The following is a 9953-nucleotide window of genomic DNA, read 5'->3' as shown; positions in this document are numbered from 1 at the left end:
TTCATTTTATCCAATTGAATTAATACTAAAAGTATAGGCAATAAACGTTTGAAGCACATGACTTCGTTTTCTAGGAAATTAAGATAAAATTAATCATGATCATTTTTTTCTTTTCACAAGCCTACGATGAGTGTAACCCAATTCAACTCTTGCAGCAGCATTCTCTTTCAGTACCTTACCAAACAATGGGAGCTTAGGAGCTTCTTGTTATGGCTGTTATAACCTTACGACTTGATCATTTTGTCCAAGCATGCCAAAACACTCACAAGAAAAACTGGACATTTAAAAATCTAGCAAACTCGTTCTGAGATTCATGTTACCTCAAATTGAAGAACCAACAGGCCTTTTTTTTTTTTCATTGGGTGTATCCGTACCCATGATGTATAAAATTTCTGTTTAAAAAATTAAAAAAAAAAACAAGTTGGCAGGAACTTCTATTCCATGAGGCTATGCTTACAATGTCCATATAAGTGCCTGAAATTTAGGAGGAGGTTTTCAGTCTGTCTAGAAAAAATCCATTCAATTTCATCAATTCCACAGCATGCACATACCTTAGATTATCTTCCTTAATATACTTAACCTATTAGTAAGAAGATTGTTTCATTCCAACTCACTCATCTCTTGTTTGTTACAGTTGTTTGCGGTTCAAATTTGGCCTGAAGGTGACCACGCCGGAGGAGCCGAGGGAGCTGCCGGAATGTTGAGGAAGAAGGTGAGCCGCCTCCTTCGCGACGGTGTACCTGCACAAAACTTTACCGGTGATTCCAGTGAGGGCCCTCCGATGATCAAGTAGGGTGGATCTTTATTGGTCCAAAAATTCCTGCGACGTTACCTGTTGCGGCTATTTATAGTCTCCGTAAAAGTGCCTAGATTGTAGAGGTATAGCCCGTCCTCATCATGGGAGGAGATGGCTTCAAGCCAGATGGCGCATAGCTAGAGTTTGCTTGAGGCACATGGTGCGGTCCGTTCATGTGAACAGTAGGCGTTAACAGTTGTAGCAAGATATGGTTGAAGTAGCATGGCGATGTCCTTGTCTGTCGTTGGCCAGCAAGCGAAGCATGGTGCGGTGACGTCATAATATACGACCACGTAGGTGGGCATGGGCGTGACCGAGCTCGATGAGGGGTCGCGTCATGTATTCGGCGAGGTCGGCTTGGCGAGTGTTGAGGTCGGCATTGCTTCCTTAATTCTGAGGTTTGCTCGGTAGGGCACCCCAAGCTCAAGGGTCGGGGCGCGTTGTTAGATAGGGCACCCCGAACTTGGCCGGGGCGTATCGTCGAATATTAAGGGCACCTCGAGCTCGGGTCGGGGCGTGTCGGCAAATATAAAAGGCACCCCGAGCTCGGTCGGGCGCGTCGACGAATATAAGGGCACTCGAGCTCGGGTCGGGATGCATCGGCGAATAGTCCTGTAGTCGAAGGAGCTCTTTGGCTCGTAACTGACTCAGCAGGATGTCCCAAGCTCGAGCTCGGGACGTTACTACAGGTGTTAGAAGAGGTTTCGGCAGGTCGTAGTAGCGGAGAGATCTGGCCGAGGTCAACTAAATCTTCGGCGAAGTCTGAGATTGGGCCGGCTTTGAGCAGGGTTGTAGTCTTGCCCGGCCGAGAAGGGACGATCCCTTGCCCTAATCAGGACCATCCATTTTACCCCCCATCAACAGCAATTCACATACTTCTGGTTTTCTAAATCACAGAGAAAACTTCTTGGAAAAAAAAAAGAAAACAAAGAAAAACATTCCCCATATATATCTGCATGTTATGAGATTCCTCAAATAATCACTCTTGGAAAGATTTCAAAAACTTTGTTGATGGTTCTATTGGAACTACATAATTATCCTATTGATCTTCAACCAAGATGGTGGAGGAGGATGTTCTTGATGAATCCCCTGGGGTTTCTTAGAGGAGATAATGCATCAATTATGGACTTGGTAATATGTTGCAGAGACATTCCAAGTTTTCTGAGCCATTAACCTTTCCATCCCCTTAGTCATAGAATAATACAAACTCCTAAGTTTCCATGTTAACTATATTGAAATAGAAGAATTAAAAAAGAGAATTGTATTTTTGCCCGTTTGTTATAATATACAGGAGTAGCCTTTATATAGACTAGGAAGTTGACGAAATTTGGTAAAGCCGACTAAATTTGGCACAATCAGCCTTTATGGAGGCCGACTATATTTGGCACAAGCAATGGTGAAGTTTGGTAAGGCCAACTAAGTTTGGCATAATCAATCAATCAATGGATGCTAACATTCTCCCTCAAACTTAAGGTGGTAAAGTAGACACCAACTTGAGCTTGGAAACAAGAGATCAAAAGATGCTAGAAGAATGAGCTTTGGTAAAGACGTCCGCAAGTTGATTAGCCGTGAAAACTGGATCACGAATGTACCGAAAAACTGACGTACTAGATCATGAGTAGGAGTAGGAGCTACTAGAGTTTGAAGTGAGAGCGTGCCTACCAAGTTTACATTCACCAAGCTTCTGATGGTACAGTGTGACGCGCTGCTGCTGGTGTTTGGAGCGATACTGCGCCTACCAAGTTTACCTACCAAGCTTTTGATGGTACGGTTTGACACACTATTGCTAGGGTTTAGAGCAAGTCCGCGCTTGCCAAGTTTACCCACCAAGCTTCTGACGATATGGTTTGATGTGTTGCTGCTAGAGTTTGGAGTGAGACTGCGCCTGTCAAGTTAACCTGCCAAGTTTCTGACAGTACGGTTTGATACGCTGTTGTTGGAATTTGGAGCAAGATCGTGCCTGCTAAGTTTATCCGTCAAGCTTCTAACAGTACAGTTTAACATGCTACTATTGGGGTTTAGAGCGAAATCGTGCCTACCAAGTTTATCTGTCAAGCTTCTACCAAGTTTATCTGTCAAGCTTCTGACGGCATGGTTTGACGCACTGCTACTGGGATTTGGAGCGAAACCACGGCTGCCAAGTTTACCTTTGCTATATTTCTGATGGTATAGTTTGACGTGCATCGTCGCCACCTCCAAGGAGAAACAAAAAAGAAAATAAAACAACGAGAAAAACAATTTTGTTTTCGGCTTGGAAGAGTGAACACCCAAATCCGCTGAGCCCCTCACATGAAGCACTTGGGAAGAAGGACACCCGAAAAAAATCCCCCCCTTCACGTGAAGAAAGCACCCACAGCAGCCCAACAAATATATATATATATATATTTTAAATTGAAAGTCAAACGAAGAATAATGAAAAATAACAAAAAAATTAAAGAAAAAAATAAGAAAAAAAAGAAGGCTATAACTTTATTAGGATCCCAATAAAAAGAAGAGGACTTTGGAAATTGCTGAGGCCGAAGCCCCCAAACGAGGTAGGAGATATAGAGGATCTGCGAGCGACGACGACGACCACAGAAAAGAGAAAGAGAGGACGACAGTAGGTTACGTGATCGGTAGCTTTGATACCATGTTGAAACAGAAGAATGAGAGAAAATAATTGTATTTATATCCGTTTGTTACAATATACAGGAGCAGCTTTTATATAGACTAGGAGGCTGACGAATTTTGGTAAGGCCGACTAAGTTTGGCACAATCAATCACAAATCAATTAAGGTGAAGTTTGGTAAGGCCAACTAAGTTTGGCACAATCAGCTTTTATGGAGGATGACTATATTTGGCACAATCGATGGTAAATTTGATAAAGCCGACTAAGTTTGGCATAACCATTCAATCAACGGATTATAACAAATCAATTGGTACAAGTAGCAAAAGGCACGTACCATTTCAGGATCATGAGTCCCTTCCCAAATGGAAGCTTGAAGCCGAAGGTTTCTTTTAGAGAGACGGGAGATGATGGTATAATGGCCACCTCGCCACTGGGCGATTCCCTAATAGTGTAGAAACCAACCCCCTATAACTATGCGCCTCTCATGGTCTTATGCACCACAATCTCACTGATATAGTTTGTTTTTCATACTTGCCCCTTGATTGTGTCATGCTATCATGTTATTAATGTGGTGCATTTATACTTATTTTTTTTTTTTTTGGTAAATCGGCAGCTCACACATGACGAGCGTGAAGCTGGCCCACAAAATCAGAAAACAAAATGCTACGCAAGGACGAAGGCACAGCCTCGTGGCCTATCCAAAAAAAACCTCCCGAATGATGGGCCGCGAAAGAAGCAACCTAGTCAGCCGCACCGTTTGCCTCCCGATATACGTGCGAGGCTTGGTAGGAGACAGTCTCCCCCAAAGCTCTACGGATATCGTGAAGCAGCGGCCGGTCCTCGACTGAGCACCCTCCTTCCCGGATCCACCCAACCACCGTGGTCGAGTCCCCCTCGAGAAGGGAGACTTAAATTTTATACTTATCGTTGTCCATGATTTGCACCCTTAAATTTTATTCTTAAAGTTACTGCATGGTTACACATTTCCAAGACGAGGGTGCCCGCGGCTAGCCCAAGCTTCCATGTGTATATGAAACAAACAATAGCATGCAATAGGGCAATAGGGGTGACCATTAACTAGAACGATAATTTCCCTTCAATGGATATGACAGTCTGATATCAAACTTAAAATTATTGGAGGATGGTTATTATATATAAGTCCCATGAAACCAACGTTTGAGACATTCATGCATTCATAGCATGCATGAAACTCACTGAAGCAGATGCTACCAAGTTAATTTGGAAATGAAGAACTCTTCTCGCACGTATAGCTTACCGATTTGAGACAAACTTCTAGCTATTGATAGATTTGGTGCAGTTTGGTTAATACATAATCAACCATAGACTATCATACCATCCAGTATAGGCGTGCTGCACCGTTCTGAGTCGGAACTGGTACAAAAAATTAATTTAGATCGGTACAGATCCGATACCAACCATACTGATCCACACTGAGGGACATAACAATCCCTACCGAGGTTGATAGCATCGATATAAAAAGTAAGAAAAACGACTCTAATGATGTTTCTGACATACCCCCGCCTGCGTGGGGCACGTGAGGCATCCAATGCCAAGTGGAGGCTACAGGAGGGGGGAACATGAGGCTTTCCTATCAGATATTGTCCGGTTCCGAGGCCTGCCCGCACGCGCGCGCCGCTAAGACCCTCTCCGATTTTGTTTTCCATCCAAAACATATATGTAGGATTTGGAGACATGCGTCTCATATGCCCACTTTCTGAAACGAGTCTAGCCGATGTGGGATATTTCATTCACCCACCCTCGGACTAGAGCCGCTCTCGGCTTTGATACCAAATGTCACGCCCCCGCCTGCGCGGGGCATCTGAGGGACCCAGTACTCATGTGGAGGCCACAGGAGGAGGAACACGGAGTTCTCCTGCCAGATATTGTCTAGTTCCAGGGCTCGTATGCACGCGCGCCGCTCAGACCCCTTTCCGGTTTTGTTTTCCACCCAAAATGTGTATGTAGGATTTGGAGACACCCGCATCATATGCCTAGGCTCTGAAACGAGTTTAGCGGATGTGAGATCTTTCATTCACCCACCCTCGGACTAGAGTCATCCTCGACTCTAATACCAAATGTCGTGCCCCCGCTTGTGCGAGGCACGTGAGGCACCCAGTGTGCCCATGTGGAGGCCATAGAAGGAGGAACACGAGGCTCCCTTGCCAGATATTGTTCGGTTCCGGGGTCCGCACGCGTGCGCCACTCAGACCCCTCCACAGTTTTGTTTTCCATCCAAAACGTGTCTGCAGGATTTGGAGACATCCGCCTCATATGCCCAGGCTCTGAAACGAGTCTAGCCGATGTGGGATCTTTCAGTTTCGATATGGGATGCGTAGCGCATCGTACCAATTCCAAATTGGTAACATATCAACATGGTATCTAATACCGAGATTATAAACGTTGTAATCAATAAACCTTGTTGAATCATTGAATGTCAAGGTAGCGTACGTCGTTCCATCGCTTCCCCTAATCCGCATCCTATTGGTTATACTACACACTAAAGTCAGCCGTTGCTCTCTCAAATGTCAGCAATTCTTGGACATTAGCACATAAGGCCATGAAGGATCACGATGAATTTGGATATACATTGACCACCCCAAATCATCTGACATACAATCCATAGGGCAAGTCAATTAGTTGACATCATTAATAACTTTTCTAGCAAAATTGTCATTAATTTCTTATTAGATCTCTATAGAATAAAGATCATAAAAAGCATTCAATCTCTTAGAAATTAGCCGATAACATGTGAGAGTGGCGGTCGGAGCTATGGACAGATTCTAACCACTTTCCTACTGTCCCTTTGTGGCTTCAAGAAGCATTGATTCCTCTTCTCTTTTATCCATGTTACCCGCAACTACCAGAAGCTCTTCTTCTCCTCCTCTCTTTTTTGCTTCAAGAACCATTGATTCCTCCTCTCTTTTATCCATGTTATACTGCACGCTTTGCTCATCATCTACCACTGCTAAGCTTCCTCACCATTCTCATCACTGTCCTCTGCATCTTCGTCAACATCCTTTATGAATGAATCCAATATAACCTGTCGTCTTCTTCACTTTCCTCTTATTCTTCTTCTTATCCCACTAGTTCTCTTTCCTCCTTTTCTTTTGGTAGATTTTTGGTGGGATATTCCGGTGCTGCGCGGTCGCAATCGCCCTCTTCGTAGCCGTTGCCGAGATGGAATGGAGTTTTATGATAAAATTTTGGTAGGTCAGTTTTGTTCTTTCATTTTTTTTTCTTTAGCTATTTTAAATTTGATATAACTTTAATTTTAATTTATTTTTTGTTTGATTACTAATTAATGTCTATTTTTCCTTAATAATAACGATATTGGAGTGATAAGCTGGAAGGGGCATGCTACATATCTTGTAAGTATTTTCCCACTATTCTTTAAATTTCTGTCATTTATACCCTTTAGGAGAAATGTCTTTTTTCGACTAATTTGTGATAGGGAAGAGAGAGCTATCTGAAGTATAAATTGTTGATTTCTTGAAAAACAGTGTTGCTGTGATGACAACAGTTTTGTGAAATGTCTGATAAAGAGTGGGCAGCAGAAAGAATTTGATTTTGTTTAAGGGGGTTGCAAGTTACCTTCTTATGGCATGTGGTTTGACGTACGTGATCTCAAAAACTATGGGACTTTAAAAATGGTTTGATTGCTCATTTTTCACACTAAAGAACAAAAGATAAGGCCTCATGTGCCAATTCTATGCCTGGATGAGTGGTGTTTAGCATGGTGAACCTTGGAATCTAAATTCACAATCATGTAATTTTAGTTCTTTGGTTTCAAATATCATCAAAATTAAATATATATGGAGTAACTTTTCAAGGTTGGACTAGGTAATTGGCAACTTGAGGCAAGAGATGATGCTTTTAACTTTGCTCCTTTGATCATGCCAAGGTGTGCCCCCCACCAAACCAAAAAAAAAAAAAAATGGAGCCAACCCAAAATACAATGCACACAAACATATCACATATATATAGGTCAAGTTAAAGTTGCATGTTTTATTCTGAATTGGATGATGTAGATCCAATATTGATAATCCAAGCTATTAGATGTGATCTACTATTACCTTTAAACTACTTATATCCAAAAAAATCATGTGATTTGGAGTTCCCTAGCCCCTGCATATAGCAGTCAAAAAGTTTCATGTTATTGAAATTATTCAATTTTACTTTATACATAAGTTAAAGAGCATCAAACCATATGATTTTTGGTGCGTAAGTAATTTAGTGATAGTAGATAACATCCAATGGCTTGGATCATCAATATGGGACCCTCATCGTCTAATTCAAAAAGTAACTTTTATGTGTGTGTGTGTGTGTGTATGTATGCATGTGTATGTATGTATGTGTGTGTATATATTGATTATGTTCTAGTATTGTGTATAGCTATTTATGGCTACAGCTATTCTGGGTGTTTTGATGCATTGGTTTCTTGAAGCGTGCACGCCAGGAGAAGGAAATAACAAAAAGCAAGTAGTTAGAGATCTAGAGGTAAGCAATTAGTTCATTGGCAGCAAAAGCCATTCAACTGCAAAGGCTATGGTAGATGTTAGTTTTTACGTACAACATATGTTTGTCTCCTAAGTTCAGTTATTTTGTAATGTTCATTGTTCTTTATTCTGTGACTTTCTCAAGCTTGAATTGTAAGTATGAGAGCATCCAAGTCAATCAAATTTTATAATAAGTTCTTTGCAATGGTGAAAAATGAAACAATGAACTAATTTAATAATTATTACTAAATTAGTCTTGTGAGAACTTAAACAGCAAAGAGGTCAGCATACAGCTACTTACATTCAACTCTTTAACACATTCTTCATCCTCTCTTTCTTATTCTCCACATAACCGGAGGAATCTTCGCCGTGCATGGCTTTTATAAAAAACGAAGCTAGGGTGACAGCTTAGACTCCAAGTCTTTATATATACCATATGGCCTAGTCTAGTACCAATTCAACCTCCACCCTCCATTTTATGTAAACGCCTTAAAAGAAGTAAATGATCCATATGTTCTTCTTCCTGCCAACATTGTAAACAGGATCTTAATTATGATCCAAATTCTGGATCATATGACCCGGACTAAAATGACCTCCAGTGGTCTATATAGTCCTTGGATTTTCTGGACATTTTTATCATGTCTGCAGTCATTTTCTTGATCTCCTTCTTGCAGTTAACCCCTTTATGTCTTTGGATTCTATATCCTGTAATACTTTTGGTGGTTGGAGGACCACTGCAGCACTGGAAAGATGACTAGCCTTGGAAATGTAAACATGAAACACAATGAAGGTTTTGAGAGTATTCTAGGAAGTAAAGTGTTATGATAGCTATTAATTTGATTTGTAGTCATGTTTTTCTGCTGCATCATTCTATGAGATGTTAATGAGATGACTAACTCATGCCACAATGAACTCGAGTTGTATGGTCAGTTTGAATTCTTCCTCCATGGTAGTCTATAGACTCTATACATTCAATTTCATGGACTTTAAACCATTTGGAGAACAGAGTTCCTTTCTTGACTTTTCGTGTGAGTTCAACCATCCTACTCCTTCATATAGTTATCGAAGTCACGCATGCCATAACCAGCCATCACCAACCTGAGAGAAAGCATTCTAATGCACACCTTCAATACCGAGGTCTCAGATAGACGGAATGCCAACAGACTTACGATTCTTTTGCAGACCTTTATTGCTGCAAATCATGTAAAACGAGATTGCAGCAAAAGATGCAACTGTTATACCTGGCCGGAATCCTTTTTTCTATCTTGAGATGAATGCCTCTGGTTGTTAGTCTGGCTATTACAATATTATTCCTATTCTTATATTTTCTTGACTGCTCTAAGTCATTATTTATGAGAAGTGTGTCTTGAATAAATTCATTTTTTCCTCCTAGCTTTTTAAATGTGAGTCAATATGTGTGATGTATTCTCTATGGGGTTATGATTATATATTATTCTCTATGGGGTTTGAATCTTTGACCTTAGGTTAACAGCCACAAGCTTCAACTAACTAAGATGTGGAGTGGGAAAATGTGAGGTGCGGAGACTGGATCTGGAATAGGGAAACATGCGATGTGGGAGCAGCACAGACATCGTGACACACCTCATGCACAAGCACATTGGCGGATTTGATATGATATATTAGAATAGATTTTTTTTTTTTTTGCTAAACGGATAATTCATAAAGTTAAGGAGCGGAGCGCTTTACGCAGCTCCCTCTCTCCTACCTATAGGACTCCTTCAGAGTGATTGGCCATATACGAGGATATCCAATCCATAGCCTCGTTAGCCTCTCTATAAATATGCTTGGCTTAAAACGCCACGCCACCCCTAACCATAGCCCGAATATTTTAAAAGCAAGAAGTGGTACCCATCCACACCGCAGGTACCCTCCTAGATCCAGCCAATCACCGTAGCCAAATCACCCTTAAGCATGACTTCTCTAGCCCGTAGCACATGCCAAGCACAGCCCGTGCCGCCCATTAGAATAGATTTTGTCCAGTTTGGTATGGTATTCCGTGGGCTGAAAGATT

General features: G+C 41.5%; 1 long non-coding RNA gene across 1 annotated transcript; it reads left to right on the top strand.

Moving 5' to 3' along the window:
* The first annotated feature begins 6178 nt into the window (after positions 1-6178).
* Positions 6179-9591, top strand: LOC120104045. Its single transcript, XR_005506447.1, has 3 exons — positions 6179-6631; positions 6762-6793; positions 6926-9591. It is a non-coding gene; the product is annotated as an uncharacterized LOC120104045 (long non-coding RNA).
* Positions 9592-9953: the final 362 nt, after the last annotated feature.

Source organism: Phoenix dactylifera, chromosome 16 (assembly GCF_009389715.1).
Source record: "Phoenix dactylifera cultivar Barhee BC4 chromosome 16, palm_55x_up_171113_PBpolish2nd_filt_p, whole genome shotgun sequence".
NCBI lineage: Eukaryota > Viridiplantae > Streptophyta > Magnoliopsida > Arecales > Arecaceae > Phoenix > Phoenix dactylifera.
Note: the sequence above shows the minus strand (reverse complement) of the source record. Positions and strands in the feature narration are given on the sequence as shown.